General features: G+C 34.5%; 1 long non-coding RNA gene across 1 annotated transcript; it reads left to right on the top strand.

Annotated features, from left to right (window-relative positions):
- LOC118181696 (uncharacterized) lies at positions 1-19,482 on the top strand. The gene is made up of 2 exons (XR_004756930.2): positions 1-1,030; positions 18,274-19,482. It is a non-coding gene; the product is annotated as an uncharacterized LOC118181696 (long non-coding RNA).
- The last annotated feature ends 3,001 nt before the right edge of the window (positions 19,483-22,483 follow it).

The raw sequence follows: 22,483 nt of genomic DNA, 5'->3' as shown, positions 1-22,483 counted from the left end.
GTGGGGCCAATCTGCACCCCATGATTTTGATGATGACGCATTATTTTTAATAGAAGCAGCTGAGCAAGAGACATCCTTAAGGTAGCAAGCATAGGCAAAGAAAGAGAGAGAGTAGATGGAATGGAACGGTATCTATAGTAAATGTAAGATAAAAAATATATAAATCAAAATTATAACTTAAATTAACGGGCAACCCTTAATTTTCCCTCTCAATTCTAAAAATCGTAATAACTTCTCTGAGTTGCGCCAATTTTAGATTAATCTATGTCACAAAGCTTGCGTAACGCTGATGACGTAGCTATTTCGGAACCTAAACTCTAAGAACTGAAACCTTAAACCAAAACCTTTCTCTTAACATACTGCCATATTGGAAAAAGCTAGCTTGCAGTTCTGTTCCGCTTGGATGCTATTTCATTTCACTGTGGTTTGTTGTGCTGCTAACTACGCCATTATTTAAAATGTGATACTCTGTATAAAACTGAGGTTTGTGTACTGTGTTCATGATTATGTGTAATGAAAAATATATTTTCGATAATTAGTTCGTGTCCAGCAATAAAGATTATGCTGAATTCGGCTACATCTGTCTACAGGTCTTCGAGTGTCATCTTTCGAATAATGTGGTAAAATATCTCCAAGTCATAATGCATAGAACCATCGTCAATCCGTTGAAGCTTACTGCAAGTTTTTTTTTCACACGCACATTTATATGTATGGGAATGCGCCATCGAGTAGATGTAGAGTCAAGCCGTAGGAGAAAGGGCCTTTGGATCCCGAGTGCTAAGACAGAGTGAATTGCGCAATCATTCGGAGAAGGACGTTGGTAAGAGCGGGACGACGATGACGGTATTCAAAGACGCAATATGTGTAAAAGACGGTTCATTCTCTTCACTTGTATATAGTCTCACCTATTTCGTTATTCATATGTAATCACCTTGCAGTTTGTAGCAGCTTTTCGTGTTTCCATTAAACATTCGAGTTATTCATAAGTCGGATCAATAATTTCAAGCCCCTAGACACAGCCACCTAGGAAGTAAGTTCACATTCATCATATTTCCGGATGGAACATAGCTTCATATGTATATATGTGTGTGTGTGTGTGTAATAAGTGTGTAATAACATGACTTGTAGACAGACGGGGCCGAATTGAATATAATTTTTATTGGTGGACACAAACTAATTATCGAAAACATATTGTTCATCACGCATCATCATGGGCGCAATATGCACCCCACAATTTTATATAGTGTGCAACATTTTAGAATAATAGACAATACTAGCAGAGGCGAAGCGACACGTCAGCGATCGAAGCAGCATCTTGACTGTAACAGAGCTGAAGCGAAAAGTACGCAATTGTCCAGTATAGAGGCTTACCAAGAGTTTTTCTTTGGGTTAGAAAGGTTTCAGTTCTCGAAATTTTGAGTTCAGGTTCCGAATTAACTACGTCATCAGCATTAAGCCATTAAAGATGGATTGATCTAGAAATGTCGCAGCCCAGAAAAGTTATTATGGTTTTTCTATTTATAGAATAGAGAGGGGAATAAAAGACTATTGTTAATTAAATTTAGAATTTTGATTTACAATTTTTCTATCTTACATATATAGATATGCAATATTGTTTAAGACTTTGATGTAATGAGGTAGAAATGTTGATGGCGTAGAAGTAGAAATATTGCCTTTCACAGACGTCGATTCATAACGAAGAGTGCCCACCAGCGGCCGAGCGGTTAAGTCGCTGAACACTGGTAGTTCGGCCCGAGGTTCGAATCCCGCGAACGGGCTGGCTGCATGGGAGTTTTCGTGGTTTTCCCCATGTGTAACGTGTATACGAGCCAGTTTCCCTTAGAAAGTCCTCCACGAAGGCATCCCTCCTCTTAGGCAGATAGCCCTCGAGGCTTCGCCATACTCACAAACACACACACACACACACACACATAACGAAGAGCAACTTGGTCTTCTTCTGTTAAAGAATAGATTTTTCAGTTTACGTTTGACATATCATAATGTCAGGATTAAAAAAGCAACAGACTTATTCAAATATGAATTAACTGATTTATTTTATTACCATATCGCAATCAGATTTCCTTATTTCATATTTTTACTGTATTTTTTCCATTAAATCATATAAAAGAATAAAAAATAATTTTGTGTTATAACCTCTGGATTCAAAGAAGAATTAGTTGTATTAATACGTTCTCAAAGATATTGGACTTTTAACAGCACTCAATATACTGTTTTTTAATATACTGAAACTGATTATGTCATAGACTAAATTTGCCTAGGAAAAGCCATGCTGTCGACGTCAGTTCTGTTTTCCTATAATTTGAACCCGCAGCACCTACCGCACTTACTTTGCCATAAATGTTTTTCAGTGCTCTCTAACTTAAGGTGAACGATGTGGTGACAAATAAAAATTTGTTTCAGCAGACCTAACGCATTAAATGTCAACAGGAATAGCATCAGGAGATTAAACACGGATGTCCAAAAACGAAATATACGCCTGTTATCAGTTCCTTTCTCCGTTATTTATTTTTTTATAGCTTAAGATTTTATCAATTCCTCTCAGAAGTGTAATCAAATTTCTTACGGTTATTTCCGCAATAGTTGCAGTTGTTACTAAAGAAATTAAAATCATCATCACTTCAGATCCATTTTCTGTTGACACTGGAATGTAGAGATAATGTCAGACAAGATTTCTGTTTCCTCAGTTATTTTCTAACGAAATAAAAAATGAAAAGAATTTTAAAAAAGAGGTTTAAAATTTTGAATTTTGTTGCAGAAAAATTACAAAAATCCATTCTAGCTAAACTCAAAGAAGCTGGTGTTAAAATCGCCATTATCAGTAATATGGAAAAAGTGTTCTTAATATTAGTAATAACAATAGTAAATATGCATAATTTTTATCATAACGACTGAATTAGAAAATTAAAATCTTACTTTGTAGAGACCAAGTAATACACAGACAAAAAAGGGGGAGATCCGATGACAATTGAAAGTGGCAGAAAAGTAAAATTACGAGAGAGAAAAATTAAGAAAAAAAAAAAAAAAAAAACTCGCGATTTGGTGATAATCGTGAATGTACTGTTTGAATTAAGTAAATTCGTGTAAATTAAAATATCCTTGTTTCGAGCACCTTGATCAAGAAATGCATGCCTAAGCATCGTAGGTACTTTAAAAATCAGAGCAAGGAAGAAGGTACGGATTTTTTAAACAAAAGTTGTTTTATTTTAGAATAGTTTATTATCTTTCAGGTATGTGAAGTAACCAATAAGATTCTAATCCTTGTTTTTTATTTTACATCGTTCTTGACCTTGGTAGTCCACCGTTTTTTTTTTTTCCCCGACACATTTAAGGCGTGGTTTTATTTAGGAAAGAGTATGAACTGCGGTTATGGTCTTTAATTTTTTCTCCCAGTTCTAAATTCTACCAGGTGATATTGCAGTAAATACAGTGAACCGTCTGTAAGACGATCACTCACGGCTCCAGAGGACTTTGGTCTTCTGAGGAGGTAGTCGTCTTATATAGGAGATAATGATTATCGACGTTTGTTTATGTTCTCAAAAATATGGTTACTTTCAGAGTTGATAATCTTACGAAGAGAGTCGCCACGATTAGGGTTCACTGTATTTGCTATCGCAATTCATAAAACTCAAATTTTGCTGTAAATTAAATTAGTATTCAACATGAAAGGCATTTCGATTTTAAAACTCGAGACTTTTGTTTCGGCATTTCACGTTTTTGAGCGGAAAATAGGATAAGCAGAAAATATCATAAAAAATATTTAAAAAAATATGACTGGTTGAAAAAATTAATAAATATGTAATGAAAATTAGAAATATGTAACGAAAAGTTTACAATAATATGTTTTTACAGAATTTTGTAATAAACGTTAGATTTTTATTGAATGTCGACGACAGTGTACATAAATAAAATTAGAAATATTTGTAGGATTTTTTTAAATCTATTTATTTATAAAAAATCATAGTATAAAATAACAGTTGTTGCATAACACTTACGAGATCCGGGTCAAATGACTTTTAGAATGAATATTGTAATTTTATAGTCAGGAAAGAATATTTATAATATCGAAGGTAAATAAAGGTACATTATCTATTAGCAACAACATTGTCTTTGGTTTCTGATTTTTATTTTCAGCTTGGAGGATATTATTGGTAACTGAAAACAATAGTTTTCTTCAGTATTTTAAAAAGTCTAGAAAATGCTAGAAATAGTGAGAGTTTATAATGTAAAATCAAATAACAAACTGCCAGTTAAAGAAAGAAATAAAATAGAAAATAGAATTTTTCATATAAATGGAAGCAGATACAGTAGGAAATCAGACAAAGGAGTCGGTTCTTCTTTATTTTCAATTTTTGTATTCTTAACAGAAATAGCCTATCAGATCCGTCATTTTTGAACGAAGCTATCACTTCGAGGACCTAAAAAGATTTCCACTTAATAAAATGATTTTTTTATTGTAGTATAATAATCTTCAACTCAAACTTTTTCATCATTATTTACATTTGATTTTCTTTATAGCTGTTCGTCACGTTAAGCATCGCGCAAGTTTCTACTTGATGGCAATAAGTCTGCTTTCAGCTGCAAAACTCCTAAGCGTTTCACTCACGCGATTGGTTACCAATCGATTGGCTGTTGCGTGCAGGCGGCTTGTCGGAAGTCGCTGTGGTCGTTTAAACGTTATTCAATCTGTCTAAGAATATCGCTATATATCGTTGCTCGACGTACATATATTGAGGTGATTATACTTCTGTAAAGATTTCAACTTTCCGATTCGTTTAAGTTAGATATATCATCAGAGCAATGCCGACAGATTTAATATTTGAAGCCGATTTCCTAACTGAATCCCTTCATTATTAGTTTTTTTAATTCTCATTATCTAACTCTTGTTTAATTTATTATGCACTAAACCGTCTTCTTGAGGTCACGTCTGAAAGTGTTCAGTATTTCTCAGAGAGTAAATAGACATCGGTATGGAGTATCACTGCTTTCTAAGATGATCACAGAATGTATTTTTTCCCCGTTGGGAGAAAAATTCAAATGCACTGAACTATCTCTAAGACAGAGGTGAGCAAATACTTTTAACCATGGGCCAAAAAGGTCTTTTTTTAGGCGAGCACAGCCATCACAAAATGTGATGGTGCTCGTATGACGATCTTTTGCGGTGCTCTTAATTGCTCGCCAGACAACGATGGGGGCGAGAGGTATACTACACTCTTCCCCGGTATAATTTTTTAAAAAACAATTACAGTTTAAAATAACTTTTTAGCCACCTTTATGCACTGTTTTTTTTTACTTTAAATAAGCCTCAGAACAGTGGGTCGTACAAGTGGATCAACCAATGAAATATAAAATATACATAAAAATTTCAAAGACTATGAAGCAAAAACATGCATCGACGATTAATTAAATATTTTAATAAATTTATAGTTTTGCATATATTTTAATTTTTATGAGATATAGTATTGTAAAAACAATTATCATTTAATATATACTTAAGGTGAGACGTGAAATTTCGCATGTTCGTTTGCGATTGTTTCATACAAATTAGGATTAAAATCTGTAAAAGTTTTTCCCCCCTACTGGGTGTACGATGAGGCTAAAGTTGAGCATAATGCCATATGACAATTGCTTTTCATTCTTCAAGTCAGAGATAATTGATTATTTTATTACTTTTCTTTGATAGAGATTAGCGTATACTCTCAATCTGCATTTCAGCTAAATACGTCAAAAATAGGATCTGTTTCTATTGGTCATCAAATGACTGGCATGATGATTGTTTCATTTTTAAATAAAAATTTAGGTGTGAAATGTTCTTTTACAAACTCATTTTTCTGACTATTTTTTTTATATCAACAATATTCATATTTCATATTTCATCAACAATATTCATATTTCATTCATATTTCATCAAATATATTTCATACTCATTCACTTTTTAAATTAAAGCTGCTAGGAATCATAGGTCTATATTCTTCGGTGAATGCACATACTTTTCAAGCATAACTAGTGCTCTCAGCCTAGGTTGATCACTAGTATATATGCGCATGTACCCTGCAACATATAGATAATAAATGCGGTCTGCTGCTGCTGATTCCGATCGTTTGCGGACGAAATTGGGCAGGCAAAGATGGAAATATCGTTACATAGAATTTTATAGCGGGCGAGATGAAGCAACTGAAAGGGCTGCATTCAGTTCGCAGACCGACTTTTGCCAATTCCTGCTTTAAGAAATTATATATGCTCCAGATGATTTTGACTTTCTGTGAAAGTAGTCATCTTAGAAAAGAAAATGTTGAATATCGATGCTAATATATGAATAAAAAACTGATCTTTTTTAGAGATGGTGGGCACAAAATGGTGGCGTCTCGATGTATATGAAACTGATAATTTTTATGATCATTTCCAGTATTATTTTAATTTGCAATACGATGAGATTTTACTCAAGTGAGAAAATTTTACTACTTCTCAACCTAGCAATAATATTTCACGGAACTCAAACTTATCAAAACTTATAAGCTAAACGAAACTGCCACATTCGTAATGAATTCTATATAGTATTTTCACTTTAATTCATCTCATTTAAACTCAACTTACCAGTTTGGCATCATAATTCTTACTTGAGTAAAAGACGAAACACCTTCGCATTTATTATTTATTGTTAATTTATCGGGGGTTGGTTTGTTCCCCTTAAAAAGTCAACCAGTTTCGGATCAATGACGATAATTACTTGGTTTGTTAATTAATTTAGTTTTTCTTTTTTAAAAGTCTCCAATTTAAATTTTTTCATGATTTATAATTGATGCCCCCTTTAAAAATTTGTCAAGATTTTTAAATGCTTCTCAGTTACTTCATTCCACTACAATTCTACTAACTTTCTCAAAGGAGATAATATACTTAGGAACAGAGTAGTGAAGCTCTAAAAAAGATTTATTCGGGACTATTCATGTTTTTTATAAAAAAAATTTTTCGCATCAAACAAGAGCTTCAATTGTATGTTTCAGCGAAACGCGTAATGCTATTTAGACTAATTCGACACTCAGTCATTTTTTCCTTGAAAAGCCTGGAAGAGGGTACTGTTAACTTACCATTTTCCGCTTGTTGTTTTCGCTTGTTGTTCCGTTGCGTGTTTACATTATTGTATTTTTGTATTTTTGCAATTTATGTTTTCATTATAATTTTCGCTTTTTATATTTTGGTATATTTTTTTTCCGTCAATCTATTATGTGTATTAACTTTTCATATATATTTTTTCCATCAATCTATTTTTTATGTGTATTAACTTTTCACATATCACAACGGTCAGATATTTTTTCGTGCATTCGCATGTCTTCCAACATTAATTTTAACGTTTTTTTTTTTTTTTTTTTTTTTTTGCGTGTTTACAGTTTTTTTCCAGATAAATTTTTTTAAAAAATTCTTCTTTTTTAAAAAACTCAGACATCTTAGATCATATTTTAGTAATACCTCGTTGAACTATTTCGTGGAGCTACAGCTCCTGGTAACTTTTTAGCAAGATCGCTGCAATGTTTCTACCTACTATTATATATATATATATGTATGTATGTACACACACACATTATTTCTTACGCACATATATATATATATACACTGGTGTGCAAAAATAAAGGACGAGACGGTTTTTTCAATATAACTTTGTACAAAAGCTTTCCAAATCAACACATTTAATACCGTAAGATCCCCAATACGTAAGGACATGAGTAATGTAAGCAACTGAAAGAGAAATCAGAGGGATAAAAAGAAGCTTTATTCAAAAAGTAGCATTGAGCGCAATGCGACTGAAGGCCGAAACATCCCTGTGATGGGTGTCCAGCAAGAAGCATCCGGTCTTTTATAGGGGATATGATCTCCCCTGACTGCTAGGCAGGTTTCACAGCGTCTGCCCATGCTGTGAATGAGGGTGTCAATGAGTTGTTGAGGCATTGCTGCCCATTCGTCTTGCAGCGCCACTCGAAGCTCCGGAATCGTTACTGGTGGTAAGGTACGAGCTGCCAAGCGTCTGCCTAGAAAATCCCATACATGCTCGATCCGGAGATCGTGCCGGCCAATCCATACGTTCAATATCCTCACTCTCTAAGAGCTGTTCGGCAGCTACTGTGCGATGACATGGTGCATTGTCGTCCATGAAAAGGAACTGCGGACCCATAGCGCCTCTAAAAAGACGCACATATGGAAGAAGAATCTCGTTACAATAACGGGTCCCGTTGACTGAACCTGCGTCGAAGATGTGAAGGTCTGTACGACTACCAAGCATGATGCCTCTCCAAACGAGAACACCGCCACCTCCATACCTGTCCCTTTCAATGATGTTCGAGGGATGATTGCGGCTTCTCCGCTCTCTCCAGATGAGTATGCGATGAGGATCGCTACTCAGACTGAATCTACTCTCATTTGTAAAGAGTACTCGTCCCCGTTCCTTGTCTCTCCAATTCCAGTGTTCCCGGCACCACAGAGAACGCCTTCTCCGATGGGCAGGCGTTAGAGGTACACACCGTACAGGGCGTCGTGCAAACAGACCTCCACCTTGCAGTCCTCTGGCCACGGTAAAACGCGATATCGGTCGTCCAGTCGCCTGTGTCGTGTGTCTAGCGATTTCTCCCGTTGTATGCCGCCTGTTTCTTCTGGCCTGTAAGGCAATATACCGGTCATCTGCGGGTGTGGTTCCTCGTGGACGACCACTACTAAACCCCCAGATAGCTGTTCCTGTAGTTTGAAATTGTCTCCAAGGTCGTGAAACGTTGCTGTGAGCAATTCCGAACTCTGCAGACACACTTGTCACACTGCGGCCTTCCTCCAACTTCCCAATGTTTCGACCTCGGGTAAAAGCATCCAGATGTCGTCTAACAGATTGATTATTCGCCATTTCTCGCTGAGGCAGCAACTCGGTGTGATTTTAACTGCTATACAGCGTGCAATCTTTTTGCCAGAAATACTGATCTTACACCGACAACATGCTTTATACTACTCAGACACTCCCCCATTACGTCTACCTGCATATCTGCGCATGTGCTACCGTACATCACCTTACTTAATCTCCTGATTGGTCTTTCTGTCCGCTCTGCCTCTTCGTTCAGCTGATATGCTAATTTTTCGACTTCGTCCTTAATTTTTGCACACCAGTGTATATATATATGTAAGAAATAAAATAACTCAAAATTACTAACATAAACCACAGTCCTTTTAATACCTCATTTTTACGTGGCTACGTTACTTTCCTAGAATTTAAACCGCGTCACTTGAAAATTAATCCGTATTATGTCGTCCGAAGTTCGGTTAGCTCTTATCCAGTCACCGTTTAAAACTTAAACAAAGGATTCCAACTCTTTAAATACGCTTTGCTGAAGAGGGAAGTCCCTTTTCCTGTCTTCCTTGCGCTGTGAAAATATGTGCATTCCGTATTTCTCCGTTTCATCCATTGTCTCGAAATGTGATTTGTACAATATATCCTTAAAAATGTCAAGGGATCGAAAAATTAAGAGTTCGTGTTAAAAAAATTCGTGCTAACCGGTGACTCAAATGCTTTTTTAGAATAATTGTTCCTACATATACTGTAAGTAAAAAAAAATGCAGTTACTGATCACCAACTTCACGGCTAACAGTACTCATGGTTTCTGTAAAAGTAGAGGTCGATTCGGATGTTACAGCAAAACGTTACACAATGTCTAAGGCGTTTAACATTTCCTGGTGGGGTGGGCAGAATGGTATTGTCCTCCTTACTTTCTTCTGATGACATCTGTTGCATCTCAGATACAATTGTTTGTACATCAAATTTTCACTGGAGCACATACGGCAACATCGTCATCTGCACTAGCGAATTCCTCAAAATTCATCGTTGACCCAATGATCGCGATTATCGAGCAATGTTACCTCTGCTGGCTGCGTTTTAAAGAATACAGAGTAATTCTGTGAGGTTTTCAATTAAGCAGGACGGAAACCTTTTGAACGCAGTCTTAGCAGAGAAACAGCAGAAAAAATAGGAAAAATTTCAACGTTCGTGTTAAATGAATTCAAGATTACAATTGCGATAGTAATCTGAACTAAATAGTATTAACTTTAAATTTACTGCGACATACTATTCAAACAAAGGGAGGCAGATGAGAAGAGCGGCATCATAGGTCTTAACAGCAAGAGAGGTAGAAAAGCGGTTTCCCCCTTTTTTTCTGACGCAAAATGGCGTGAATTCTTCATTTATAGGAGTGGTTACGTAACATGCCCGAATGTTCTCGAAAGTACTGGTCTTGGGAAAAGATCCTGAAGTTGTGGAAATTTAGTTAGAGGTTGCCTGTTCGCGTAGAGCAAAGCCACCGTATTTTTTACATTTTACATATATATATCATCTTATTACACAATAGGATGACTTGGAGAGAGCTACAACGGACTGTCTCTGGTTCTGTGCTTTATAATAACTTAAAGAGGCTTTATGCGTAGTAAAGATGACACTCGACGACAGACGTACTCATAAATTCCACACGTAATTTTATTCCTGGATAATTAATTCTGAGGACACATATTCTTTTTCATTTCACATCATCATTGTGTATGCAACCTACAATTTTATATAGCTTATATTTTTAGACCAACGGACAAAAGCTCGCAGTAGCTAAGCAAGCAAACTAGCGTCTTAAAGAGAAAAGAGCTAAAGCAAAAGTGTCCAACATGGAATCTCATTAAGAGAAGGTTTTGGTTTGATTTGCTTATTAAGAGAATATTGGATTTTCTCTTAATAAGCTTGGCTTATTAAGAGAAAGAAAGTCATTCGAAATTTTGAGTTCATATTCCGAATTAGCTACTTCATCAGCGTCACGCAAGCTATAAGAGATGGATTGATCTAGAAATGACGCAGTCCAGAAAACGGCATTACTGTTTTTAGAATAGAGAGGGGTGAATTACGGGCTATTGATAGTTTAAATTATAATTTTGAGATATATATATATATATATATATATATTTTTGAGTATTACATATTTTTAATCTTACACACACACACACACATGTATCCGGCTGTAACGAAGGTTTTCAGCCGAAAAAACGTTCTTAATAAAGTTAGGAAAGAAAACATGAAAACAGTACATTTAGTGAGGGTAGTAATCACCACCCAAATCTACGATTTTCTGCCAACGTTTTTGTGATTTTTCAAAGCCTTCGGCCCAAAAACTTAGTGGCTGCGAGTCCCAAAACAGATCAATCTTATTTTGGACGTCTTGTGCAGAATGGAAAATAGCAGCAGCAAGATGTAACTGTATGTGGGAAAAAAAAATAATTCCGAAAGAGGATGTTGGGTCTATATGGTGGGGCGGCAAAAGATCCCATTCGAGTTCGTACTGAGTCATCCGGCGAATGCAGACACAAGTGATCTTACAATTATTTTGATGGAACATTACCTTTTTGCGCCGGAACTCAATTTGATGTTTTTCCTTGATAGCAGCGTCAATGCGGACTAGCATCTCGCTGTACACCTCACTCACTGTCGAGGATTTTACCTTTCTCTAGATATTCATTGTGGATAACACCACGGCAATCCCACCAGATACAAAGCATGGTCTTTTTGTTAGACAAATTGTGCATTGCGGCGCAGCTGACGAGCTCACCTGGAGCAAACCAATCTTCTTTTTCGGCTTGTGTTGTTGAAGTTAAATCACTTTTCATCACAAGTGACGATCCAGTCTAGAATTTTGTTCTTGCGTTGATATTGAAGCAGATTAGTGCAGGCCCGAACATGTCTGTCTTTATCTGCTTGATTCAGCTCATGCGGCACCATGAATTTGTACGAAGTTTATGCGATGCGCAGCGCAACTAATGAACATGGCACTAACGTCTAACTCATTAGCAAGCTCCCGAGTGTTTGCACACCGATCTTCTTTCAAAAGTTCTCGCAGGCGTGCCCCATCAACATCGGTAGTCCAGCCAAAGCGCTCTGTTTCTTGAATGTCATAGTCCTCGTTTTTGAACTTTTGGTACAAACCTTCACAGTATCATATGATACAACATTGTACCTGAAGCTGTATACATAATTTGGTGACATTTAGTAGCTGACGTTATGCAGCAGAATTGGAAGTAAATGATGGTTCTAATCTAGTAATGTGTTAGTGCCATTTCAGACACCTTGCACTTAATTATAACGATATTTTTTTTACAAATTTCACAATACAGTGTTCTCTTTTTCAAAGTCTCTTTCTTTCAAATGCCAAAAATCGTTTGATAAAATATGATTAAACACGCCAATGCGAACTCTGTTTGCGTAGACGATATTTGGGATGGCTAGAAACTTTTGTTAAAACCCTCGATATATATATATATAGTATAAATGTATTCATAAGTATGGTTGGACATTTAAAAAAAATTAGTTACAGACTTATGATTTCTTAGATGCATATGTCTAAGTTTGATCTCAGACACGTAATTCTAATTACAATGTTTTTAAAATGAGGGTAAAAAGAAAAAGAATTTTATAGAAATGGTTTGAGCACTGTGGAAAGCAAGATTCTGCAAAAATAAAATAGAACTTCTTAGATGACCTTCAAAAGGCAAAAGTTCAAATTTACAAAAAAATTTCATTAGGATTTAAGGAATGCAAAACCAAAAAATTCTTTACCTTTATGTGCAAAAGTTCCGTTAATTAAATGTTTTCAAGGTGAGAACGACTATGTTAACACATCTTGTTTCATCCTACATGAAACTACTATAGTTGGACTTCCATTAACGAACATTCCCATTAAAGGACAGTTCCTGAATCTTCGAGCCCTTTAAGAAAGAGACAAATTCACTCCCATACAGTGTAAATCGATGACAGACATAAGCCTTGGTTTCATGACTTCTGCTAACGTTAAGTTCAGTTTTGATTGTCACAAGATCATCTTTATTTTTTAAAGTTGCTCTGAAAATCTCGGTAAGATTCACGGGAAAAGTAATCTTCACTATGGAATGTCTCCGCTACTTTTAATCGTCAAGAGTATAGAACATTTATATTTTAACCCTCCACCCACACAACCCCAAAAAGTAGTACGTATTTTGCTATTTAGAGATTTTGTTTTATAACCGTCTAAAAAAAGTTAGATTTAATTTTTACGCAGCCCTTTCATCAACAGTATTAAAACATTTTTCATCAAAGTATCTGACTTGTTTTAAGAAAACATGTGATTGGAAATTCATATCTACAATATATAAAACATGTTTTAGTTTATGAATATAAAAAACTACTTTTATTCAACTTTTGGTATTTATCAACATTTTCTATATTTTTTCGCGTTTAATTTATAAAGCACATTAAAAAATATAATCTAAATTTAAATAAATGTAAATTTTTCAAGTTATGAAAAGAAAGAGGGATGATCATCCATCAATGATGAAAGGGGCGCATGGGGCTAAGAAGAGTGAAAACCCCTGATGTAGCCTCGATACTTATATATTCAAACTATAAATATGCAATTTATATTCAAACTATAAATATGCAATTTATATTCAAACTATAAATATGCAATTTAAGTAAAAGCAGACAGAAATGGGTTAAATTTCTTGTCATAAGTATTATGTCATGCATTGCAACTAATACTATAAGAAGATAATTTTAATTTTAATTTATGCAATGTTGCAATCATGTTGTTTGTAGTATTCATATCCATGTCGACTGGTGGGACGTATTTCAAAGAAATGACGGATTTCACTTTTGTATACACACTGCGTAAGCTGTCCTCTGACGTAATCAACCCACGTGAATGATAACAGAATTGTGTTATTAAAATAAAATAAATAAAATTCTCACGTGAAACGTAATTTTGACTTCGCTTATCAATAAAAAAAAACTAAAGTCATCTTTCGAAATCGTTTAATAGATGGCACATAATCGTGACCTACTTCCCATTTTCTGCTGTTGGGAATGGATGATTTTTCGTCGTAAAGTTAAGTAGTCCATAAACCGAGCAAAATGACGATACTAATATTTTAAATATAATTTTTAAACTGGCATATTTTGGCGCCTTATGGTTCCTTTTAGTATTACATTGCAAGTGAGGGCTACGTTAATGAAACATTCAAACACATTGCTGAAAGTGGCCAATATTTCTGAGAATATCGGTGTTAATTATGATAGCAGTATTATCTACGATAAAGAGTCGCTTATCCGATTTATAAAAATATCATTATATGTCTAAAATATTTTATGTGTTAAATAAATCAAAAGATTTCCATTTCTATTTCTTCTTATAATATCAAGGCTATTTTAATAGGCAACAATAGTAAATAATTTATTAAATAATGTTTAAATCAATGTGATGCAATTTAATATGTATGTTCGATTCAAAGTATCGAAGACCTTGTTTAAATGGCTCCGAAACTGCTTTTGTTATTATCATTATTTCCTTTTTCTGTCTGCGCTTGATGTCAAATGTTAACGTGCTAGAAAAAAAACCTGCAATTCTTGCCTGAATTTTTTCAAATTGGTTTTATTTTCCATCAGCCGCTTCGCAGAATGCAAAGTTGCATCCGATTTCCTGTAAATCGAATCATGTCTTGATTTTTTGGTTATCTTACTATATTGACTCCTACTGTAAGGGCTGAAAGTGTTGATCTTTTTCATTAATGTTTTCAGAGTAGCCTTACATAAAAAAGTCCACCGAGGTAAAATAAGTATCAAGAAGGTTAGAAGTTGTCTAAAAATTAAAATAGAAAATCATTCAGTTTAGAAACACGATTGAAAACGATTATTATTACGATTAAAATACAATTATTGAAAATACTGCTTGTGGTCTGTAGCAAATATTGGCAGATTTCGTTTGATGAATATTGTAATAAATAGCGAGTATTTTCGAAAATACTAAACAAAATTTAGAATGCAATTTTTCTTTTATTTTCTGTTTTAAAAGTAAAATCTGTTTTTCGTATTTAAAATATATTTTACAGTGCTTCAGGAAATTAACAGTATTTAAGGAGAAGGAAAGGCGAAGGTAAGACCTGTTTTCCTCCTGCGTTTATTTGCTACTTCCATATTTTTCTTTAACAGAATGCAAGATCCTTGAGTAAATTCGTTCTGTAAACTGATAATTATTATCACTAACAGTCATCTTCTACGTCGACCATTTTCACAAAAGAAGTCGTATAGCGAATTTACGATTTATATGGGAAAAAAATACTGTACAAGAGGAATATTCATGCCACTCGCGATAAGCCGACGAGTATCCAAATTTAAAGAAAAAATCTAATTTTTAGGTAGAATGAAGAAAATGTATGTTATTGTAATTGAAAAGGTAAAGAACAATAATTTCTTGTATGTTGCTGTAAAGAACAATAATTTTTAGATTTTAAATGAAAAAGAAGTAAAAAGCATAAACAAGATGAAATGTGCAGGACAAGACGTGCTAAAAATACCCTCAGAAATATGATTATATACGATTATGTATACAAGGAACGAAAATTTAATTCTTGTAATGGCCACAGAACATGATCCGTGAAATATATATATCGAAATCACATGAATGTTCTTGTTTGAACATTAATTAACTGTACATTAGTGAATATTCTCGACTGTAAAATTCTGCCTTTGCCGATCTATACTCTGATGTTGCCATTTTTGGAAGAAGCCTAGAACTCATTTTCTGGAACGCTGTTAAATACCTATCTTCTCTTGTATTTTCTTGGATATCAGGTACATTAGAAAAACTCCGTCTCTTCGCCTCAATTTTTAATTTGGAAAAATACCCAGAAATCCCAGAAAATTAATTCAGTTGGAAAGGTAGGTTGATCTAATTGGTTTATTTATTTTTTTTAGCCAGGAAGTGTTTTATAAAGAGAGAACTGTGGCTGTATGTGCGAAGCACAAATTTTTTCCCACTTAATTCTCAAATTAAAATTAGAAAAAGTTTCCCCTCAATTAATCTGTAATTCTTCAGCTAACAGTCTCACATTTAATCCTTTATCAGACCATATCGACCTTGTCTTCTGTTAGTGCAACCGTTCATTGATATTTTTGACTATCTGCTCCTGGGTTTATCCATTATATATTTTCACTTCTGTTTGAAATTTTTTTTTCACTCAAACACACTTGATTTTTTCAAGATTTCTTCATTACAAGTAATTTTCAATAGTCCTAACTTTTCAAGTTTTTTTTTTTTTTTTTTTTCTTCCGATTTTTTAGAAGTTTCAATATAAATACAATAAACCCTCACGAAGCCAGCATTTTCTTAAAAAGCTATAGCTTTGGAAGTAAGGCTTATTTCTGGAAGTATATAGAAATATCGCTAATGAACATTTCCTCTATGAAACGATCACCTCCGCAGAAGAACAAAAAATGATCTGAAATCATGACTGGCCGTCTTAGAAAGGATTTAGTGTATCCATTTCCTTTCCAGTTCCTAAACCACATTGAACCCTCTTTAGGACGACCATTTTCGGTTCTGGATGCGGTTTTCTGTGGAGGTAGTCATCTTAGGATATGTTCAATACCGGAGCGTATTCATGTTCTTAGAAACATTGATTTATCTTACAGATTGTTGTTTACGAGAAGTGGCCGCCTCAGACATAGCGAATTTACGATTTATATGGGAATGTTCTTGTTTGAACGTATAGCGAATTTACGATTTATATGGGAAAAAAATACTGTACAAGAGGAATATTCATGCCACTCGCGATAAGCCGACGAGTATCCAAATTTAATTTAATTTAATTAGATTTTTTCTTTAAATTTGGATACTCGTCGGCTTATCGCGAGTGGCATGAATATTCCTCTTGTACAGTATTTTTTTCCCATATAAATCGTAAATTCGCTATACGTTCAAACAAGAACATTCCCATATAAATCGTAAATTCGCTATGTCTGAGGCGGCCACTTCTCGTAAACAACAATCTGTAAGATAAATCAATGTTTCTAAGAACATGAATACGCTCCGGTATTGAACATATCCTAAGATGACTACCTCCACAGAAAACCGCATCCAGAACCGAAAATGGTCGTCCTAAAGAGGGTTCAATGTGGTTTAGGAACTGGAAAGGAAATGGATACACTAAATCCTTTCTAAGACGGCCAGTCATGATTTCAGATCATTTTTTGTTCTTCTGCGGAGGTGATCGTTTCATAGAGGAAATGTTCATTAGCGATATTTCTATATACTTCCAGAAATAAGCCTTACTTCCAAAGCTATAGCTTTTTAAGAAAATGCTGGCTTCGTGAGGGTTTATTGTATTTATATTGAAACTTCTAAAAAATCGGAAGAAAAAAAAAAAAAAAAAAAACTTGAAAAGTTAGGACTATTGAAAATTACTTGTAATGAAGAAATCTTGAAAAAATCAAGTGTGTTTGAGTGAAATAAAAATTTCAAACAGAAGTGAAAATATATAATGGATAAACCCAGGAGCAGATAGTCAAAAATATCAATGAACGGTTGCACTAACAGAAGACAAGGTCGATATGGTCTGATAAAGGATTAAATGTGAGACTGTTAGCTGAAGAATTACAGATTAATTGAGGGGAAACTTTTTCTAATTTTAATTTGAGAATTAAGTGGGAAAAAATTTGTGCTTCGCACATACAGTCACAGTTCTCTCTTTATAAAACACTTCCTGGCTAAAAAAAATAAATAAACCAATTAGATCAACCTACCTTTCCAACTGAATTAATTTTCTGGGATTTCTGGGTATTTTTCCAAATTAAAAATTGAGGCGAAGAGACGGAGTTTTTCTAATGTACCTGATATCCAAGAAAATACAAGAGAAGATAGGTATTTAACAGCGTTCCAGAAAATGAGTTCTAGGCTTCTTCCAAAAATGGCAACATCAGAGTATAGATGGGCAAAGGCAGAATTTTACAGTCGAGAATATTCACTAATGTACAGTTCCGTGCACATATTTTTTAAAGATGCTTTCCAGGAATCGAATTGTCACATTTTCTACATTTATCCTTATATATTCTTTGAATTATATTCTTTATATAGCAGTGTTTTAATGCGATCACCCGTAACTCTTTTGATAATTCTGTAGTTCCGTATTTATGTCATCTAAGAGGAAATATTCAGTCTCCATGTGAGTTTGTGTTATAAAAAGTGTTGTTCACTTTCGGGAGGTTGTTGCCAGAAAGTTTTTATTGTATTTTATTGAACCATTTATAATTCCATTGTCTTATTTATTTACTATTGCTATTTATTTAGTTTTATGTACCATTTCTAATGACTCTTCCTATGACTATTGTAGAATTAATTTTAAAAATTAAACCTCAGATTATAGTTAACGTTTTTAAAATGTTTTTATTTTCAGTTATTATTAATATGCGACAGCAGTCAAAAACAGAAAACCTGTGATGTTACGGCAGATGATACCAGGAAATAAGTAGTTCGAAGACCTCGACGCAAATTTCCTCATCTGGTTACTTCGGTGAAACGGCAGCGAGCCCAGAATGTTTAAAAATCTTGGCACCCATCAAAGCCGCAAAATGTAGCGGTACAGTATTCAGAATTTTGATCCCTGAATCATCAATAAGAACACTTTAACACCATCCACATGTTGTAAATGCGAAAAAAAAAAAAAAAAAAAAAAAAAAAAGAAAGACAGAAAAACACACACCCGGAAGGGGGAATAAAAGAAACATCCAGAAGATGCATCGAGGCACCTAACAGCACCAACAATACCAACATGGTTTATTTCCGGTAAAGGCTGAACAAGGGCCCGTGGCCTCGAAAAACGAAGATGAAAACCGCACGACAGAAGTTAAAAAAAAAAAAAAAAAAAAAATAGGAGGAGAGAAGAAGAAGAAGAAGAAGAAAGAGAGAGATTGAGAAGTCGCGTTTTAGCTTGAGTGTGCAAGATCATTCCATCGTTTGAAAGCTTCACAGGAGTTTAAAATAGCTTGCCACCAGTTTCACGCGGCAGCATTATTGCTGCAGCAGACAGACGAAGCAGATATGATGCCAAAGGAGAGAAGGGAAATAAGTTAGGGCTCCTTGAAAAATTCGGTTCTCTCGTCAAGGACGAATTATGGCTTTTCGGCTGTGGCACGTGCGGCTTTTAGAAAGAGAGAAAGTCTTCCTGTTTGGATACTAATATAGCGTTGAGTGAACCCTAGTGCTTAGTTCACTATCAAACTTCTGCCTTCGTCTGGCAAAGAAGCATTTTTTTTTTTTTTTTTTTTTTTTTTTTCCCCGTGGTAAGTTTTCTTTGAAGGACAGAATTAAAGTTCCAGTGATATAAAATATTCTTCTCAGACATCACTTAAGTTTCTAAACCTAAGCTTTCGTCCATGAAATTCAGGAATGTTATAACTAGAGATTGTACTATTTATAGGGCAATTATGGATTGTTCTATTTATAGTTTATTTATAGTATCCCTGATTTGGGAGCGGAAAATTCGGGAATTAAGAATTTCTGAATTGATTATTAATTTATTTTTCAAGATATAAGACTTCCTTTCGGAAATGCTCAAGGAAATTTAAAAAAAAAAAAAAAAAAAAAAAAAAAAAAAAGAAAGAAATTACAAGTAAGCTGCCGCAAAATAAAAAAAAATTTTAATTAATTTTTAAAAATAAATTTATAAAATTACAGTGGCATCATAGCTGCTTCGTCTGCCTGTCGAAGCCTCTCGGTTCACTGCGCATGATATGAATTATTCTGGACTGAATAAAATAATCAATCCATAATAATTCAGTCCAGAATAATTCAATCCGGAATAATCCCTTCCTTTGACTGGAGAATTTTGAAATTTCTAAAAGCTTCATATTTATCTTCAGTATTATTAATGAAGACTTCGTAGTTTACAACCTCGTCCAAGCAGTGCTGGCAAGCTGAAAAAAGTCAGCGGGATGAAATGGAGGAAACTAATTTTTTAGTTTATTTGTATTATTGTAGTAGTATATGTAAGATAAAAATATGTAAATCAAACTTAATAACTGTAAATTTATTATCAATAATCTCTTTTATTCTTCATTTTAATTTGGGTAATTTCCCTTTCCTGTCTTAGAAGCTAGTCATTATTTATAGCATATCAGTCTAAATTGCGTTATCTCAAAATTAATTCGCATCATAAAATCTTACATAACGCTGCAATGTAGATGCCGCTTATCCAGTCATTGAATAAGATTTCTACTGAAACAAAACCTTTTTTGATCCCTCGCAAGCTTCTTCTGAACACTTCATACACTTTTCTGCTTCCTTGCTTCAAACCAACATATCGCGGCCCGCTTCTCTGTATCGTCCGCAGTCTGAAGATGTGCTGAACTTACAAAATTGTAGGGTGCATGTAGCGGCCGTGATGATGTACGAATCGGAATATTTGTCTCAAGGATTAGTTATCCAGCAATAAATTATGTAGCTATGGCTGCGCTTGTCTGCAAGTTTCATCATTACTATAAAAAGAATTTATTTTAATTAAAGGGGAAAAGTAAGACGGAGGGAAGGGGAATAATTCAGAATAAAAACAGAACATAAGTTTTTTCACATTCTTTTAGTGAATCTTTTAATTTTACTCAAAAACCAATATTAACTTTTTATAATTGCTAATAAATATTCATTCAGGTTGTTTTTTAACAACGCGATTACCTTTCTCAGGCTTCTTATCGCTCTGAAAGTGATCGGTATTTCCAAGAACGTCAGTTAATACTGATATAAGGTATTTTCTCCCTCCTTTCTGCATGACTTCGTGGTGTAACGTTAGCACACTCGGCGCCTATTCGAGAGATCCAAGTTTGAGGATATTGCTCATTATTCACGTCTCCTGCTTCAAAATAACTTAATGACTGTACACTGATATCGAACGTCGCTTTGAAAAACCTTTGCAAAAGACCAAGATAAACTAGAACTGTAGATGATCGACTTAGAAAGGACTCATATATACAAATAATATCAGTTCTATTAAATGAATACAAAAGTTCCAGAAATGGAAGATCTCCTCTCGCTTTATATTCGCTTAGTATCATGATAACAGAGCATATTTCGACTTTTCCGGTACATATAAAGTATAGAAAACCTGTCTCAGACTATCTTCCGCATCATACTGGCCTTCTGCGAAGGCGTTGCCTTGGAGAGCTGATGCTCAGTACCGATAAATATTCCCAGAAATACTGCTCACTTTCAGATTTGGTCCTCTTAGGAAGTTGGCCTCCCCAACAGTGTTTACTGTATTCCTGTTGCAAAAGCTTTCTCTAACTTTTCTTCCCTTACACTATCATCCACATCAGAAACATTACCGTCACGATAAAAAACTGCAGCTACCCAAATGCTATAAAATCGATAAAAATTCAGTAAAATGATCATCCATGATTCTTAATGACTTTCAATTTCTGTGGAGTTGGTTATTTTAGAGAAGTAATATTTACTATTGATTTTTATATATGCCCTCAGAAATACTAGTTATATTTAGAGGTGATCCCGTTAACCCTAAGATAGCCACTCACTTTGTAGAGACATTAGGATTTTTGGAAGCCAAAGAGATGAAAAATTAGCAACCGCCTTCGCCGGGAATCGAACCTCTCCGGCCCAGCGTGCTATCGTTACACCACGAAAGCACGCTAGGGAAGTGGGAGAAATACCTTATAACTTCTCCAAACAATTTTGGTCAATTTCATTCGCCGTTCAAACTGCCCGTGTTCAGTGACTTTACAGTTTCTGTGATATTATTCTTACTTTTACAACAATTTTAGGTCTTTACTGAGTTGGTTAACTTGACTGTTAATTCTCCTTGAAAACTTTTTGGAGCATTCCATACTGTTGCGTGCGTACGGGTTCGTTATGAAATGAATGCACAAGTCCGATGAAAAATGAACAAAAATTTATTATTATCACAACAAAAATGCTTAAATTTTCTCAAATTATCATGCAGTATTACAATATCTCACAGTAGTTTTCTTTTAACTACTCAAATGTCAATAGAACGTAATTCAAAACAGCTAAAGAACGCTAATCCGCGAATTCGCTACAATCAACAACAGTAGTTTTCTAAACAACAACAAACTAAGCAACTACTAACTGAGATGTTTTCCTCCTTTTATAAGATTTTAAAATCACGCGCTAGAATTTTCCAGTACTTTCTCGAAATCAAAAAGAGATATTTATTTATTTAATGCACGCGCTCTTGTATTTTCAATTTTCCGGCTTAGCTTTCTTTTAATATTCGTCACGCGCTGCACTGCGCGAGAAATAAAACCATTTAATTTCTAATTGAACTAACATTAGCTTTTTAAATACCAAATTCGTAACACTGCCCCCTTCCCAAGGACTGCACGTCCCGGGCAGTACAATCCCTGGACAGGAAGCAAAACTTAAAACTGTGGCATAAATGCATTAATAAGCATTACATTACAATAATAAACAACATGAACAATAAATGCAATACATAAAACAAATCAAATGCTATCAAATACAAATCAAATACACATTTAAAAACAAAAATGGACCATGGTCTTATACTATTTACAATTATTTACATTATGTACTATGGTCATAGTAATGAGCTAACCTGTCGTAAGAGTTCGAAGACT

The sequence above is a fragment of the Stegodyphus dumicola genome, chromosome 8 (assembly GCF_044657685.1).
Source record: "Stegodyphus dumicola isolate Sdum_Otavi_A_Nest chromosome 8, ASM4465768v1".
NCBI lineage: Eukaryota > Metazoa > Arthropoda > Arachnida > Araneae > Eresidae > Stegodyphus > Stegodyphus dumicola.
The sequence above is the reverse complement of the archived record's forward strand: the minus strand, read 5'-3'. Positions and strand labels throughout refer to the sequence as shown.